An 18720-nucleotide genomic window follows, 5' to 3' on the forward strand; every position below is an offset into this window, starting at 1 on the left:
ATCCAATCCCTTTTCTAGTTCCTGTGGAAACTGCACACATTTGGTGTACATACTACATACAGGCAAAACACCCTTACACAGAAAATAAAAGCACCTCCTACATGGCTCCTCAGAACCACTTGTAAATCTAGTTTCAGGGGATCTGAGGTCCTCTTAAATGTGTATGGTTCCCACATAATCAAGTAGGATCACACATATGCACATACATTAAAAATAAATAAGTCTTTGCCTTTAAAGGAATACTAGTATTTTAAAATTAATATAATAAATATTATATTAATATAAACATAAATTTTAAATAAATAAAAGTATTTTAAATAAATATTTCATTTTTAAAGGTACACAGTGATGCAAGCACCTTTAATGTTGAGACAATTAAGAAGAAGGGAATGGGAGAAAGGTATTTTTATTGAGTGAGAAAACAACTGAAATCAACACACATACACACACACACACACACACACACACACACACACACACACACACACACACACACTTCACAATTTTGTCCTTTTAAAATTACCATCCAAGGGTAAAAGGGAACATGAAAACACATGGAGAATTCCAGGGCCTGAGCATTTTGTCTCGATTCTCACTCTAGGCCATCTTGAGTCTGACTGCAATCTCAAGGTGTACGGTTTCGGATTAAATGTGGGACGAGAGGCCACACAGACAGAAATTAGTTTCGTGACTTCCGTTTGAGCTCTGCTCTCTCCCGTCACAGGTAACTTAATTCAGTCTGCTTAGCAGAACCTTCAAAGCTGCACAGCTGAATTCTTTTCCCTTCTTCCCACTGTGGCTGATTATAAAACAACAGCCCGGGCCAGGTGTTGGAGTCTGGGAGGAGAGGTGTCCTGTTTGAAGGGCTCTTTTAAGATTATCATGGGGGCTGTTGTCCTTGTGGCTCACCCCCAACTTGGCACAGAAGGGACTCTTCCGTGGCTCTGGGGTAGCACACCTGATTGCAGTGCGGATTTGGCACCAAGGTTCCTAAACAGATGCGCGGGCTCCGCCTCACATTTGGCAAGTAGCCCAGCATCTTGCTTTGATGTGTTTCCTTTCATTCAACTGGAGGCTTGCTGGGGCTGGTCAAGGCAACCTGTTAGCTACCTTCTGACCCTTGCTGTGGGCCCCAGCAAACTGAAAAGCTCCTTCTTGTTCCATTCCCAGGCTATTACAAAAGTCCCAGGTCCATTTAGGTATCTCATATTTAAACATGCCTTTCCCTTCCCTTCCTCTCCTCCCATCTGTCTCCTTCCCTCCCTTGTCTCCCTCTCTCTTTTTCATCTGCTTCAAACACCATCAGGGAGCCAACCTGTCCACTCCCCTTTCTTCCTGTATCCCAAGTATCCTGGGCATCCCCTCCCTCTCTCTTCTCTCCCCTTTGACTCGGAACATCCTGCCTCTTGCACATCACTTTGTCCTTTCTTGCCCCTTCCATCGTCTCAAACCATAATTCTTTCCTTGTTGTTTTGAATTGATATTATTGAGTCTCAGGATGTCAACCTCATTGTCAAGATTTTTTTTATATATATACGTATAAATTCATGTTTAACATCTTTGATGCTGACAATGGCTACTTGTCAGGAGAGATGGGGGAAAGCCATAGGAAGGGTGAAGTCAATAGGAGTGGGGTTGTTTAGGTAATATGCCGTGCCTGGAAACTCTCCTGTGCCATATTAATTAACCACTTTTGTAATAGAAAATAATTTGTAGGATTAAATTAAATAAATGTGTGGGAGTCCCATCATGTCTAGCTCACAAGATGAGACATACAGAGGTGGATGGTCCCATAAGCACAATCCTGTAGCTACTGTAGCTACTCAGTTGCTGCACACTGACATTACTTCCTGTCTTCCCACACATGCAGCCTGCTTTGTCAGTGTTCCTTGCTAGGCCATAGATGGAATTCCAGAGATGCCCAGAGCCTTTCTGGCTACTTTTCTTTGGGTAACAATGATCACACAACTCAGGCTAGGCTCTTTTCTCTTTCTCCTTGAGCTTGGGTTGTGGAGCTATGTCTGGGTGGTAGCTGAGTCTGTCAGCTCACCAACTCTTCTGCGCCATGCCACCAGGGCCAGCTCTCCTGCCTGCTGCAAGTTCTCCCATTCTTATGTCCTCTGTGCCATAGCTGGTTTTGTATGTCCCCTCCCTTACCTCCTCTCTCGTGACCAGGTCAGCTTTGGGGTGGGAGTACTAGACACTGAAGAAAAACAAACTCAAAGATTCATGTACAGAAAAGTTGGGATTGGATGAGCCATGGCAGCTGATGGAGAGGCACCAGAAGCCCAGAGATTCCTCTTGTTTGTTATATACAGCTGAACAAGAAGGCTGGTTGATAGGAATGAAGTGGACATGGGTTAGCTAATCTCCATAGGGAGTTTCTGTAGGGGAACAGTTCTAGGCTTCAGTCATCTGGGAGGGGGAAGCTGTGGTTGACAGTTTCTACACACATTACATTCAGCTAAAGATCAGTCCTTTCTAAGGTTTGCACTTGGACCAGAGAAAGGCTTTGCTAGTCCCCCAGGTCTGAGGCATTGCTGTTCTTGATATGGCTGTGTTCATGTCAATGGTGCATATGTACTCAGGGCTTCGTCCACTCCCTACACGTGTCCTAGCTGGGTAAGTTGAGGTAAACCTAGAGGGGAGCATGTCCCATGGGGTGGTGATACTGAGCCTGGCATGTATGTTCTGTCTGAGATACAAGGAACGCCTAGTACTTCTTTTAAAGCAAGGATTTTGCTAATTTATTTTCATGTGTATGCTTGTGTGTGAGCCTGAGTATGTGGGTACCACGTACAGATAGGGAACCTCAGCTCCCCTGGATCTGGATTACAGGTGGTTCTGAGCAGCCATGTGGCAGATGGAAAGCAAACTTAGATCCCTGCAAGAGCAGTAAGTCCTCCCAGAGATATCCTTCTACACACTCCCTCATCTGCTGCCTGCTTCTAAGCTCTCTACCATAGTTCCACTGAGTAGGAAGGAGCTCCTTGCCTGGCTTCTGATCAACCCTCATTGGACTCACCTTGCTGCTTAAGGGTAAATATATATATATATATATAGAGAGAGAGAGTCAACAGTTTTTGCTTATTTGTTTGTTTGCTTGCTTACTTGTCTGTTTACTTATTTCTTTTTATTTTATGTGCATTGGTGTTTTGCCTGCCTCATATGTATGTCCATTTGAGGGTGTTGGAATCCCCTAGAACTGGAGTTACAGACAGTTGTAAGCTGCCGTGTGGGTGGTAGGAATTGAACTTGGGTCCTCTGGAAGAACAGACAGTACTTTTAACCACGGAGTCCAGATGCAGCTAGTTTTAAAGTCTTGGCTAGGTCAGAAGGCGTGAACCTCATTGAAGGTAGCGGGTGTGCATTCCTTCCCCACACTCTGAGATTGCAGACCATCAGTCAAGCTCTTCTTGCTCTCTTTGGCTACACAAGGACCCTACTTACCAGTTCCTGTTCTGGGTGAAGCACTTACTCAGCCTGGTGGTCCCTAAATCTGTGGAGGGTAAGCTCAAGTGTCTGAATTGCAGAATATGGATGAAGACGGAGGAGGGGCAGTCTACATCTCTGTTCTTTGGGCAAGAAAACAGATACAGTGTCCTTTTGAGAAGAATTTGGATGCTCTATACTCTTTCACTATAACCTTGTGGTCAGTAACAAGGCAAGGTGGACCTGGTGCCTCTGGACCACTGACTACATAATGAAGCCCCTCACAAGTGAGGTTGGGCCAGGATTGGTGCCTCTGTTTATGACCCTAGATTCTCTGCTGAGATAACAGGAAAAATATTTCTTGGTTATTGATTGTCCCCAAACAAGTTTCTTATCCTAACTTCTGAAAGAATGCTCTCCAGAAAAAAGCTCACAATTTCAAGTCTTGATGGAGGTGACACCACAGGCCTTCATGTGGTCTTCTCTTCTCCCCACCCTCATTCCCTCCTCTTTCTTCCTCTCACCTGTCCCTGGTATATGCTTCTTACCTCACAGGACACATCTTTCCTCAGCCCCTGCTTCTGCAGAAGCACACAAACATCTGCAAATTGCTGCTGCCCGCTGTAGAAGGAAATACAGATCCCAGACTTGCTATACCTCTGGATACTCTTTTGGGCTTAACTTCAGCTGCAGGGATACAGGGAACTCAGGAGACATCTCCCGAGACTGATCTTAGGCAGTCTTTAGGTTTCTTTCCATGGTATTTTCTCTAGTGAGCAAATGCACCACTCGGGATTTGCGCTGTATAAAAGCTGGCATTTGAAAATGTGGAGATCCCAGAGACGCTGTCTTCTTTTCTCACGTACTCTTCTTAGATCCCAGGATGCGGTGGGTGGGCTAAGTAGAGAAAGGGCCACTGAGGAAGGAACACTCTTTGTTCTTTGGCTTTATGAGCATACCTGTTTTATTTTTTAAACGCCTGACTCTTTCCAGCATCTTCTGCAGATCACTTCTTGCGTCACCACAAGAGAGTCACAAGGATATGAGAAGTCATGAGTGCTCAAGGTTAACTTCAAACTCAAGCAGCTATCAGAGCATGCATGCATTCTGCACACACACACACACACACACACACACACACATACACACACACACATGAGCACACCCTCTAAGATAAGTATTCTCTTATTAAATGTAGTTGGAACTCCCCGGGGAAATTAACTGTTGTTATAAAGGGGGGGGGGGCGAGATGCCATTGGCCTTGGCCCCAAGATAAGCATCAGCCATCGGAGATTTGAATCATGCAGGGAGGAACGCTTTTTCCTCTGGGAGTAGTTAAATCCTGGCAGCTTTGGCATCCCGCCCAGAGGAACTATCTCTTTCTGCCTCAAGCTGGGGCTCTGCTCAGAGTCTGGGTGCTCATTCTCAGCCCTGGACATGATGTTTTGATTAAGTCCAAACAAGAAGGCTGAGCTATTATCTAAGGAATTTGGGGCGATCTCCGGTATCATAGTGGGAATTCTGGCCTCCACGGGGGCTCCCTCATCCCTTGATTTGTTCATGTCAGTATCTCATTAAGTGATGAGTGGAGAGCCAGCTTGTGTCAGGCAGAGAATCACCTAATTGAGTGCATGTGATGGGCTGAGGCTCACGGATCCTGTGGTTCTCTTAAGGTGTGGAGAGAGAAGAAATAAAATGGATGAATATTGGTGGCAAACCAAGGGAGCTTATGGAACTGGCTGGAGATGCGGGGACATCCTGGTCGCCATGTACTGATGAAGTGAATTTAAATTCAAGGCCACAAACATTTAAGTTTTATTTGTCTGAAGATCAGGATGACCGAGCTTAAGTAGCAGGTGTATTGGATTGGCCTAGGGATACCCTTTGGTTCTGTCTATGGCGTCAGCTAACCCTGGGCCCCCAAATACTTAAAGTGGTGGGAAGGTGGTTCAGTGGACAAAACACCTTGGTCTGCAAGTGTGAGGAGCTGAGTTTAAATACCCAGCACCCACATAAAAAGCTTGCAATCCCAGTGTTGAATGATAGAAGCAGGCAGACCTTGTATATGCACCAGAGAGCCAAAAGCTCATTGATGTCACTGACTATTGCAGCAGTCAGGTGTCAAGCCTCCCATATCAAAGGTGTGGCTGTAAACAAGGAAATGTGATGTTCATTTCATGCTCCCATGACTGGAATACAAAGCATTTCCATGTGCCTTGGTCCCTTTTTTGTTGCTATAACACAATACCCGAAACTGGATATTTTATGTTTATTGAGGGTCTCCATTCTGGAGGCTAGGAAGTCTAAGACTGGTCAGCTCTATTTAGTGAGCGCCTCACAGTACTTTGATGCATGGTGGAAAATGGAAGGGCTAGAGAGTGCCAAAGAGATAGAGCTTCACTTTCTAACACCCTGCTCTCTGTACATGAGTCAGTCTCAGGAGATAAAGGTTTAATCCCTCATAGCCTAGTTACCTCTTAACGCCCCCTTCAGTGCTGTCACATTGTGACTGGAGTAGGAGAAGGCAAGTCAGATCAAACAAGAGTCCTGGGTGTGTCTGTGAGGTGTTTCTGGGAAGAGTTCACCTTTGAGTAGCTGTTTTCTTTCTCCCAGGGAGTGTGGCGAATTACCCAGTAGGAGGCTAATCTTGTCTCCTCCTTGCTATAAGGATATGCTGAAGCAAAATGCTGTTGATGATGTAGGAGTCCCATGATCTCATGGTTCTGGGTGATGGAGCTTCGTGATGATAATGATGGTTTGGAACGACTCTGAACGTGGTTCATTTCAGGACTCTAGTCAAACTGTTTTGTTTGTGATCCACTATGTTTAATTAAGCTTAATTATAAGGCTATGTAGGATTGTGGACAACGTACAGTGGCTATACCACTGAATTAAAAACGACTCCTCTTCCTCAGGAGCCATTTCTTACAGCTCTTCAGGGAGAGGAGGGGAAGGCTAGAGGAGCCCCTCCCCCACCGGTGGTGGACAGTGTTGATTGCCCAGTCTCGTACCAGTTTTGTGCTGCTAACCACAGGCTATGAGGTCACCATTGCAATGTCCTTAAGACAATCTTGCAGCACTCTGAGATATCCTTCAGCTCTTACAACCTTTCTGCTCCCTCCTGGGTCATGCTTCCTGGGCCCTGGAGGAGGTAGTATTAGCATCTCACTTAGGGACAAGCAGTCACTCCTTTTCAGCTCCTTAACCTTTCAGCTCTTTTTCTGCATTAACTGCCGCCCACTGCGATAAGAAGCTTCACGGACCAAGGTGGAGAGAGTAGCATGGATCTATCGACATTAAGCAGAAAAACTTAGAGGCATTTTGACAACATGCCCATGTTAGTCATGGTTAGTAGGTTCTCCTTAGAGTCTGAGACATTTCCCAGCCATGGGCTTTAGGCTGAATTTACAGCACCAGGCATGAGTTCTGTCACATGAAGTGGTCCTCAAGTCCAGTCAGAAAGAATTAAAGTCATGCTGCTGTTATCCCTGTAGCCATATCCTACCTGGAAGATTAATACTGCAGCTTACAGAGCCAATAGTTGGGGAAATCCCTTGATGACTTTTCTCCTCCAGCAGCCTGCATGGCACCATCTGATCCTATGAAAGTTAGGCATCAGGGAAGAAGAGTCCAGCCCAGTTCCAATTTGATTGATTTCTCTTTGTCTTGCAATAATGGTATATTACACCTTTAACGGGATCTTAACCATCTATTTCTGTTGGGCAGCCAGGAGCAAGGGCAATAGCTAATACTGTTTGGGGGTGCCTCCAGGACATCCAGGGCCAACGACTCATAGGAAGTACTGCATGAGTGTCTTGCCTGCCTCGGTGTCTGTGCACCACATATGTGCTTTGCCCAAGTAGGCCAGAAGGCAGTGCTGGATACCTTGCAACTGGGATGAAGGTGTTGGGAATTGAGCCTGGATGCTTTGGAAGATCCCCCAGTGCTCTGAGTAGCTAAGGCACTGCTCCAATCCCAGGGACTCTGATTTTAGCTATCTATGGCAGCAGTGAGTAGCATTATCTGCCTACTTAGCTTATAGAGAAGCAGGTTTTATATAGTTCTCCCATGCATTCTTACTTTTGGTTAATTGTCCTGTCTATCCCATTCTCCCCCTCTTTACTCACACCTCTCTGCCCCCAGCACACACCCCCCATGTGCATTTATATAAAAACACATGCACTTCTATCCCTTCCCCCTGTGATCTCCCTTGACCTGGATTCACTCTTGTGTTCAAGTCTCTACTACAGTCACTTGAACGAAAACACACCAATCTAAAAATTGAACCCTTGGATACCCATATAAAAGAGAACACACAGTATTTGTCAGGGCTTGAGCTACCTCACATATTGTATTTTTTTTCTCTAGTTCTACCCATTTTCTTAAGATTTTAAGTTTTCTTTATGGTTGAATAAAGTTTTATTATGTTTATATTTCACATTTTTTAAAAACATTTTATTTTATTTTTTACTTATTCACTTTATATCCCACTCACTGCTCCGCTCCTGATCACTGCCCCCACAATCCTTCCCCTATCTATCCCTTGCCCCCTTTTCCTCTGAGCAGGTGGGGGTGTCCCCTGGGTACCCCCAACTCTGGCACTTCAAGTCTCTTTGAGGCTAGGCGCTTCCTCTCCTGCTGAGGCCAGGCAAGGCATCCCAGCTAGAAGAACATAGCCCATGCACAGGCAACAGCTTTGGAGATGGCCCCCACTCCAGTTACTCAGGACCCACATGAAGGTCAAGCTGCACATCTGCTACATATGTGCAGGGAATCCTAGGTTCAGCCTGTGTGTGTTCTTCGGTTGATGGTTCAAATTCTGAGAGCCCCAAGGGTCTGGGATAGTTGACTCTGTGGTCTTCCTGTGGAGTTCCCATACCTTACAGGGCTCGTATATTTCCACATTTTTATTATCTATTCATTAGTCATGGACATCCAGGCTATTTCCATTTCCTACCAGTTATGAACAGAGCAGCACTGAACATGGACGCAAGTGTCTCTGTTATGGGATATATGCTCAGGAGGGGTTAGGAGAGTCACATGTAAGCTCTATTTTTAACTATTTGAGGAACCTTTGCAATGATTGCCACTGAGGTTGTACCAGTCAGTCCTCCTGTTGGCAGTGGAGAAGAGGTTCTTTCCTCCCATGTCTTTGCCAGTATTGGTGGTAACTTTTTCTTGATGGTGGCTGTTTGGATATGGGTGAGAGAATCTCAAAGTCATGTTAACTTCCATTTCCTTGATGGCTAAGGATGTCGGGCACTTTTTTGTTATAGTTGGTTTTTGTTTTTGTTTTGTTTTGTTTGTTCTGAGACAAGGTTTCTTGGTGTAGCCCTGGTCGTCCTGGAACTTGCTCTGTAGGCTGGCCTCAAACTCATAGATCCTCCTGCCTCTGCCTCCCAAGTATCAGGTTTAAAAGTGTGCACCACAACCACTGCCGGACTTGGACACTTTAAAAATGTTAATTGGCCATTAGTGTTTTCTTTTGAGAACTCTTTCTTCAGCTCCTCATTCTGTTTTATAGTTTAAGAAACAGGTTGTCTGTTTTCCCCAGGCTTAGTTTTTGAACTTTTTGTGTTTCTAAATATCCTTTTCTAAAATAAAATGCCCACCTTTCTGATGAGGCTTGTTTTTCCGTGGAATCGTCACCATGGCAACCCAGTATAGATGCTAGTCTGCTGCCCATCACGGCCAGCCATCTGTCTTCCTTTGTCACTCATATGGCTTCTTTCTACACTAGTTTGGGTCACAAAGAGCATAAAAGAAAAAAATAAATTTTATTTTTAAAAATTTTACTTCTTTTTATCATGGAGATGATAAAACCTCACGATGGGGGAGACTCTGTCGTTTTATAACCTTGCATACTGGGCTCTGATGTGATTCATCACATTTGTGGCTCCAGAGCCCTGCTGCCTTTTGTAAACCTCAGATCCCAATTGAGGATTATGGTCTACTGCAGGCTCTGGGGTGGGGGTGGGGGGGTGGGGATTGACAAAGGGGCATTTTCAACACTTGCTTCTGTGAGTCTGGAACATTTGGTAAAAATGCGTTCATTACCTTATAGTAACACCTCATAAAGTTGCCCTCAGAATCCAGATCTGGCCTCTGAGAAGTCTTAGTGAAAATGGTTTCTGCAAGTGAGCTGAGGTTACTAACCAGACCACCATTTGGCCTTGATCTGGTTTGGTCTGTAAGGGAGCCAGATCCTGCACAGTGGGGTCCCTTCCTCCCGAGGATGACCTGGAGTTGGCAGTGGTTCTTGAGTGCTTCTCAACATTTCCAGCACCCCTTACCTACACAGGAAGCCTCTCCATTATATGTAAGGGGGCTCTGCACTTCTTTGAAGCCAGTCATTCACAACTAGAAAAAGCCTGTGGGCCCAACTACAAACACTACTTCATCCTTGGCAAGCCACTTCCAGAAGGGAGCTTCGCCAGGTATTAGTCATTGTTCTGATCTAAGTGAGCTCAGGAGTGACTTTGCACCTAAATTTACACTGACTGGATCAGTGGCTATTCAGGTTCTAAACAAGGGGCTGACTCCTCCCTCCTCCCCCGTGGTCCAGGATGCCATTCCAGTCCATGTGGAGGGATGCATCCTTCTCCTCTGCTTTACAGACGAGGGTAGTAGGGGCAGAATTTAATGAGGACTAAACACAGCTCCTTGTAGCTGGCAGTAGCCCAGTTGCAGGAGAAGTTGTGACTTCTAACATCCACATGTTAGAAATGCCAGTTGTTTGCCTCTAGGTGTGGTACTGATGAATTTGCATGGAATGGGGCTAAGAAAGCTTACAAGAATAGAAACCAGGGGTCCCAAATCCTACAAACATCCCTAGGCTAAACAGACAAGGGATGAAGTATGTAGTGGTTTGAAAGAGAATGACACCCTCCCCCTTCCCCAAAGGCTCATATATTTGCAGCTTAGTCTCCAGGTGCTGAACTGTTTGGGAGGGTTAGGAGACGTGGCCTTGTTGGAGGACATGTGTCATTGGGAGTGGGCTATGAGGTTTTCAAACCCCATGCCAGGTCTCTCTCCCTCCCCCCTCCCTTCATCTCCCTCTCCCTCTCCCCCCTCTCCTCTCTCCCTCTTTCCTCTCTCCCTCTTTCCTCTTTCTTCTTGCAGGTCAGAGAGTAGCTCTCAACTACTCATCTAGCACCATGCCTGCCTGCATCCATGCTCCCCACTGCAATGATAACAGACTCACCCTCTGAAAGTGTGAGCAAGCCCCCAGTTACATGCTTCCTTTCATAAGAGTTACCTTGGTCATGATGTCTTTGCAGAGTAGTAGAATCCTAACAGAAACAAGGTGGAAACAGGATGCAGGCAGACAAACACTTGTCCTGGGATTGCTTATGTCTCTGTAGGCTGACCCCTGGTATCCGTCTGCTGGAAACTCTAGCAGTCACTGAGCAGAAGAGAGGCAGTGTCCTCAGAGCAAGAAGGGGAGATCAGGAGGGCTGGCCAGAGGCTCAGGCATACACAGCACACAGAGTCCCTCTCTCTAAGATAGCTTTCTTCGCTGAGGTTGGATGCTGGGGCTTTGGACTGTCAAATAAAAAGAAGAATTCAGAATCAATTTTGTCTGAAAGTTAGGCTGTCACGGGCTGCTTTAGTCTTGACCCAAGTCTTCTTTTCAAATTTTATTAGTTTTTAAACTAGTCTTTTAAAGATTATTTTTAGATTACTTTATTTGATTTTATGCGTGTAAGTGTTCTGCCTTCATGCATGTCTGTGCACCATGTGTATGCCTGATGTGCAGAGAGGTGAGAAGAGGACATCAGATCACCTGGAATTAGAATTACACATGGTTGTGAGCTGCCTTGTGGGTGCTCGGAATCGAACCAGAGTCTTCTGCAATAATAAGTAATATAATATAATATAACATATAACATAATAATAATGATCTTGGTCATGCAACCATCCTTCCAGTCCTTGGAGGCAGGACTTCTTAAGGCAATGGAAAAGAAACCGAGCTATATATGATTTCAGCCCCCTCCAAGAGAGGCTGCAGCAGAAAACCACAAGACACCCCATCTACGCAGAATTTCTTGGGTCCTAGCTCTTCCCAGACTGCTGGATCATTGCACTGGTTCTAGATCAGGTGACAGATACCATGGACAAGAGCATCTAGAACAGTGAGGGTGGTGTGGAGAGATGGCTCAGTGGTTAAGAGCACTGACTACTCTTCCAGAGGTCCTGAGTTCAATTCCCAGCAACCACATGGTGGCTCACAACTATCTGTAATGGGGTCTGATGCCCTCTTCTGGTGTTCCTGAAGACAGCTACAGTGTACTCACATACATAAATAAAATAAAATTAAAAAAATCTTAAAAAAGAAAAGAAGCCGGGTGTGGTGGCAAACACCTTTAATCCTAGCACTCAGGAGGCAGAGACAGGTGGATTTCTGAGTTCGAGGCCAGCCTGATCTACAAAGTGAGTTTCAGGACATCCAGGGCTACACAGAGAAATCCTGTCTCAAAAAACAAGAAGAAGAAGAAGAAGAGGAGGAGGAGGAGGAGGAGGAGGAGGAGGAGGAGGAGGAGGAGGGGATGTATTACCATTCAGGGTAAACTGTTGTTGGTGTAGCTCCCATTATTTAAGAAGGAGGTAAATGACTGCAAACCAGACTGGAGTCGGTGAGGAAATGCTGTAAGATAGAGAGAAGGGGAGAGAAAAATATTGATGAAAATGGTACTGCAGCAAGCAGAAGGAACCATTTGACTCGGCCTCATTCTCCCCTGACTGGAGGAAACACAAACAAATGAGATGGAGGGCGAAAAACAAGCAATCTGAACTGAGAAGGAAACAGATTGAGTCTAAGCAGGAATTAAAAGAAATTAGATAAGAAAAGAATTTTGTGTAAGTAAACATACTCTAATGGAATTTAAAATTTTGCTCAAAGGAGATTCTTCCAATATGGAAATCAAATTAGGAATATACAAGGCATGTTTGAAAAGCTTTCTCCAATGCAGAAGAGCAAAATGAGAATCTTTTTTGTTTTGTTTTGTGTTTTTTTTTAATTATCAGCTACTAGGAAAAATTTGTTTAAATGAGATGACTTTGAAAGAATAGATTCTATTGATTTCTTTCTCATTACAAATAAATATGTATTCATTGCCAAAATATAGAGAAGAAAAATTTTACTTCTCACTAACATATTTTCTATCCTTGTAGTCTTTCTAGATGCATGAACTAGTTTGACTATACTATCTTCATATAGAACACACATCTACCACACACACATACATACACACACATACACATACACATATACACACACATACATACATACACATACATACATATATGCATACATACACACACACATACACACACACTCAATGAATAGATTGCATAGAATACACTCACAGATGTACAGACATACAAATGTACATTTATTGGCATATGTGTATATGCATGTATACACATATTTTTTTCTTTCACAATAAAGAACAACATAAAATAAAGCTGAGACTGGCAGCTTTTCAGTAGCTAGAGATCACCAGCTGACTATATGACAGAAGATACAACTCAGCTCCTTGTCCTTAGCTCTGGTACTTCTTAGGTCTAGGGCAGTTCATACAGAGGCCCTGTCAGGGAGAATAGGGTTCTAATTCTTGGCCTTCAGATTCCAGGGTAAACACAGTCTAAAAGATTTAGTTAAAAGTCTGTCTTGCTAAGTTTCATAAAGAGTGATTTTCTTCCTTCAATGGCAAAGGCAGAAAAGAAGACTTGGCAGTTGGGACTACTTGGGTGACTACACAGGTGGAGTTCAGGAATTTCCCAGAAAACACAGCAGCCATCAGCATTGTTTTCCCGCAGGCAGCCCTAGACCAAGCCATTCACTCATCTTTACTCCCATGTGAAGGCTGCCATATGTGTAGATTCACAAGTTAAACAGGCTCCAATGCTGACTGAAGGGACTATGACTACGGGGATTGGAACATGGCACGGGAGCAGAATGAAGGCTAGGGTTCATTCACCTTCATGCCATGTCATACGTGTAGATTCCAAGTGTGCTGGTTAGAATTTACAGATTTTCATCTGATTTCCACAGCCTCTTTCCTGTGAGTCTACAAAAGTGTGTTCTCCCTCAGCGGCCCTCAAAGGTCCTCATGCTGAGGTACCTCATGCTGAGGTAAGGAGGGAGGGAGTTTAATCTGCAGCTGTGCTCTTGTCTTCCCCTTCAGAGCCCCCACCCAGCACACTGAGCTCCTCGCAGTTCATTTAAAGTACATGCGAGGCTTTCACATATGAAGGGAAGAGTGTCTGAGACACAGTCTTTCCTGTGTGTCCCAGATTGGCCTAGAAATTGCTCAGCAGCTCAACCAGGCTTCAGATTGGTAGTGTAGCCCAAACTGTTTCCAAACTCAGTCCTTCTGCCTCTGCCTGTTGGTTCATGGAGTTACAGGCACGTGTGTTTCAATTCCTAACCATCCTGTGTGTGTGTGTGTGTGTGTGTGTGTGTGTGTGTGCGTGTGTGTGTGTGTGTCTTTCTATGTCTCTGTCTCTCTCTGTGTCTCTATGCTCTCTCTCTCTGTCTCTATGTCTCTCTCTATTTCTCTCTGTCTCTATCTCTTTCTGTATCTCTCTGTGTCTCTGTCTCTGTGTATCTCTATTTATCTCTCTGTGTGTCTGTATGTCCCTCTCTCTGTGTCTCTATATCCCTCTCTCTGTCTCTCTCTATCTCTCTCTGTCTGTCTCTCTCTCTCTCATCGCTCTTCTGCTTACTGCAACCTGGCCTTTGCAGCGGCCATCAGAGAACTGCCCTGGCTAGGGCTGTTCACACTCCATTTTGCAGTGAATGCTCAGAGTACTTTCAGGCTCTTAGTGAAGAAACTCCAGGGGACTTCTTGGGGCTGTTGACAAGGTTCGCTCTCTTCTGACACTTCTGTGATGAAGATGACCATGCTTCTCTGGTTTTTCTCTTACTTATCGGATTTCTTGTCAATCTACTTTGTTTCTGATCTTTCCCCCCTCATTCAGCTCTTAGGTTTTGGTGTCCTTAAGAGAACTCAAGATTCTTCAGTCAACACATTTTTCTCTCAGGACAACCAGATAAACTCCAGAATCATTCTGTGGTGGTCTTCCCTTATCTGTGTTTAGCTACAGCCAACAAGAAGGTAAGCATTATATAGTAAGATGGGAATGAGAAGAACAAGAAAGGGAGATGAACATAGACAGCTTTCATGTTTATACAATGTTTATACATCCTATTTAGGGTAATTATTATACTTTGTTATTAGTTGTCAACATCTCACTGTGCTTAATTTATAAATGGAGATGCAGGGAAGGACATGAGATCTACTGGAGATGATGCTATCTGTGGTCTTAGTCGTCACCCCCAGGTCTGAGGATATTGGTGATTCTGCATTTCCTACTGATTGTCTTTCTTAATGGGCCACAGATCTATGGATATTGGTGATGCTGCGTTTGCTACTGATTGCCATTCATTTGTTTAACAAGTATTTATTGAAATCATAGTAAATAAATGGAAGGACAAACAAATTCAAATGCTGGATAATTGAAGGAACCTACAAGTAAGTTAAGTGCTGTGAGGGAAAAGACAGGTAGGACTTCAGCAGAGGGACCTTGTCACGGATAGGGAAGAAACTAAATGACTCGTAGATACTCTACATCAAAGTCTAGTGTGTCAGTACACGTAAGATTCTACCAGAAAGGAAAGGTAAGTATACCACAGCTGGATGGGGTAGCACACGCCTGTAGTCCCTTCACTTGGTAGTCCGAGCAAGGGGACTTTTAAGTTCAAGGCCAGCCTCAGCTATAAAACTCAGAGTTAAATCTAGGCTGCTACAAAACAAAAACATATGTATATAAACACACACACACACACACACACACACACACACACACACACGCACATACACACACATGCATGCATACAAAGTAGCAAGTTTGGATGTGCTAATTTTTAATAATCGAGATTATTAAATTATACATTTTCAATTAATAATTGAGAAAGGGCACAAAGAGAGAAATATTCTAGTTTGCTGATTGACATTTTTAGTGGGTGGGAGAATGAGGGTAAGAAGATGTGATCCGAGGAACAAGTGCAATGACTAATCAGAGAGACATGCTGAGAGTCCCTCCGCTCAGATGTGGGCTTTTACACAATCTTCCTGCTACCACTCTAGACTGGGGTCTATAAACTATTGCTGTTTGGCCAAATCCAGCCACTGTCAAATTTCCTTCCTGGCACATGGCTTTAGCATCCCTGGAGGATGTCTCTGTGGAAGTTGTAGAACTGATGAGTTGCATAGAGACCATCTGGCTCATTAAAGTTAAATATTTACACAGTGCATCTTCACAGACAAAATATTCTAGCTCCTGGGCTAACTCTCATCTCTTCCTTCTTCCATGTCTGGTCACACTAAGTCCAGCTTCTATAGTATGTTATTTCCAGAGAATTATGCCTTCACTCTTTGGAAGTGTGAGTTAGAGGATTTTGAGTTCAAGGTCAGCCTGAGCTATAATTAATACTCAGATTTTAGCTTGGGCTGCTTCTAAGTAAAAACCATATGTATATAAACACACACACACACACACACACATACACACACACACACACATTCCTAAGAGGAGAGCAGTGACCAGGTGTGAGCAGATATAGAGAATATTCAGCAGCATATATTCAGATCTCATGTGAACTTCCATACAAGCCTCATGGCTCTAGCAGCCATTAGCTGGATTTTGTACCTCTAGGTTCTCATGGTGATGATCTTGGCGATACTAAGTGACCCCTTGGCTTGACTGCCTTCAGCTTCCCTGAGTCATTTCCCATGCATTCCTCTAACCTTGGCCTTCTGACATTTGTGGCTCAGGAATCAGGGATGCTTCTTAGCTCTGCTCATCTGGGACTTGTGTTTATGTTTCTTCCTTTTACTGTTTACTTAAGGCAACGCTGATTATCTCAGTGTTTAGAGGGAGTTCCCACAGTCTGAAGGGAGTGAAGAATCAAGTTAAACAGCACAGAACACATTGTAAATCCTCCTGGTGAAATCTGAAGGTTTGAACACACGGGTACCGACCATTGAAAATGGATCAAAGAAGCACATGAATCTATGTGAGAAAGCATCTCAGAAGATGATATCACTTCAAAAACATGACTTCTTTTCTAGGTTTTCTGTTGCAAACCACGGAATTCATTTTAGTGCATTCAACAGATGAATACGTATGGGCTAGTCTAGACACCGAAACATAAAGGCTTGGTGGTGTGTAGCTAGGAAGGGCATCCTCAAATTTGGGAGAGTATTCAAGCACAGTGCATTCATCCTACTGTGAATTTTTGGCATTTATGATGGAAGGATTTGGGAATGTCCCCCTTTCTGCTACTCCAAGAGTTAAAAATATACTTCTCAAGAGAGTGAACTGGCCTTGTGAAGCCACTTGCCATGTTACTCTTTGCTCCAAGACCCGCTATGTGCATGTCTGTCTTCTGTCATGCCTGCCAACTGGAGTCATATACCAGCAGACATGATGAGATTGTTTTTTTGTTTGTTTGTTTGTTTTTAGATTCTGTATCAGTGGTTCTCAATCTTCCTAAGGCTGCAACCCTTTGATATAGTTCTTTACATTGTGGTGACCCCCCCTCCAACCATAAAATTATTTTCATTGCTACTTCACAACTGAAATTTTGCTACTGTAAATTCACATCATAATGCAAACCTCTGTGTTTCCTGATTGTCTTAGGTGACTCCTGGGGAAAAGGTTGTGTGACCCTTAATGGAGTCACTACCCACAGGTTGAGAACCTCTGCTCTACATTTTGAGATGTAAAACTGGGCAGGAGAGGTACTGGCTTCTGAGGGAGCCAGGCCACAGCATTTTCTATGGTGAGACAAAGGTAATGTGGTAGTGTGCCTGAGGGGAGAACGACTGGACATCATCCTATTAGAAATCCAGACAGAAGAGGGAGAAAGATACAGAAAATTCAACCAGAAAAGTGATCCGCCTGGACTCGGACTGAAATGGGTGGTTATTAGCAATGTGATCTTAGGAACAAATCCAAATACTTAAGGGCAAGAGGTTATTCCAGGTATTCTAGACGGAAATGTATTTGACTCTGCAAAAGCGAGATGTTTTCATCGGAGCAAAGGAAAACCTAGGGTCACTCTGAGTGTGACTGATGGACCATCCTTGGTCTGCAGGTTGCTGCTAGGGAGTGTTCAGACAGAGAACAAACATTCACCAACATTCACCCACACTTAATATCTCCATGACATCTGAGGGTGTGAATTTGTCTGTGGTGAATCAGTAATTGGACTGGGACTGGCAATTTAAAAACACCGGGCCTTTGCCACAGAGATTTGAAGAAACGCTGCTGTTCATCGAGTACATATTATGTGTGAGCGCTGGGAAAGCGCTGCCTGCAATGCAACCGACGGCTAAAAATCTATACTATGTAAAGTTATGTAAATTTGCATGGGAAAATGGGAAATGCCAGAGCAAGGAGCAAACCGTGTTTCCAAGACATGAAATCCAGAAGGTCCTTAAGTCAGGTGGCATTTGTGCTCTCGAGTGGTCAGGGCCTTGACTCCACTTTCAAAATTTACCAATATTGAAGAAAGCTATAACATTTATTGGTAATGTGGAAGTGGGGAAAGGCCCATGCATCGCTAGTGACACTCTGCATTCTTATAAGCTTTTTTAGGAGGCAATTTGGCAGCATCTATTAAAATAAAAAACAAGCCGATGACACACTTTGACTCAGCAGTTTTCTTCCTGGGAATCTGCCCTATCAAACTAAAACCACCTTGCAGCAGTGGCCCCTCAGAGGCCTTTATTGCAGCCCTCATTGTGATTGCAAAAGGAATAAAATGAGTGCTAGTACAGGGGAAACAGCCGAATAAATTGTGGTCCACTTACCCGAGGGAACCTTATACAACTATTAAAAAGGATGAATTAGAGTTATATCAATTACTCTGGAAGGGCAATATCTCATAAAATATAAGATATTGAGAGAGAAAAGCGAGACACAGAAAGTACTTATTGTAATCTCATTTTTATAAAATGATAATCGACAAAATTCTGGCTTTGTATATATTTTTTTCCATATTTGTGTGTATCTTGAAATACTAGTATAAAAATGGATAAAAATAAAAGATACGTATGCCAGTTCATTAGCATAACTTATTGCAAATATGTAGTGAAGCATGGGAATGGTGAAGGGGTGGGGAGGGGCAAAGAAAAGCCTGCATGCTGAATTTATTATACACAATGGGACTTGATTCCTGTTAGTGTCCATTCCACACAAAAAGAGAAATAAGTC

At 43.9% G+C, this 18720-nt stretch overlaps 1 long non-coding RNA gene across 1 annotated transcript; it reads left to right on the plus strand.

The window, feature by feature from the left end:
* Positions 1–415: 415 nt before the first annotated feature.
* Positions 416–18149, plus strand: Gm12290 (predicted gene 12290). Its single transcript, NR_166814.1, has 3 exons — positions 416–724; positions 14419–14555; positions 16349–18149. It is a non-coding gene; the product is annotated as a predicted gene 12290 (long non-coding RNA).
* The last annotated feature ends 571 nt before the right edge of the window (positions 18150–18720 follow it).

This window comes from Mus musculus, chromosome 11 (genome assembly GCF_000001635.26).
Source record: "Mus musculus strain C57BL/6J chromosome 11, GRCm38.p6 C57BL/6J".
Taxonomy (NCBI): Eukaryota; Metazoa; Chordata; class Mammalia; order Rodentia; family Muridae; genus Mus; species Mus musculus.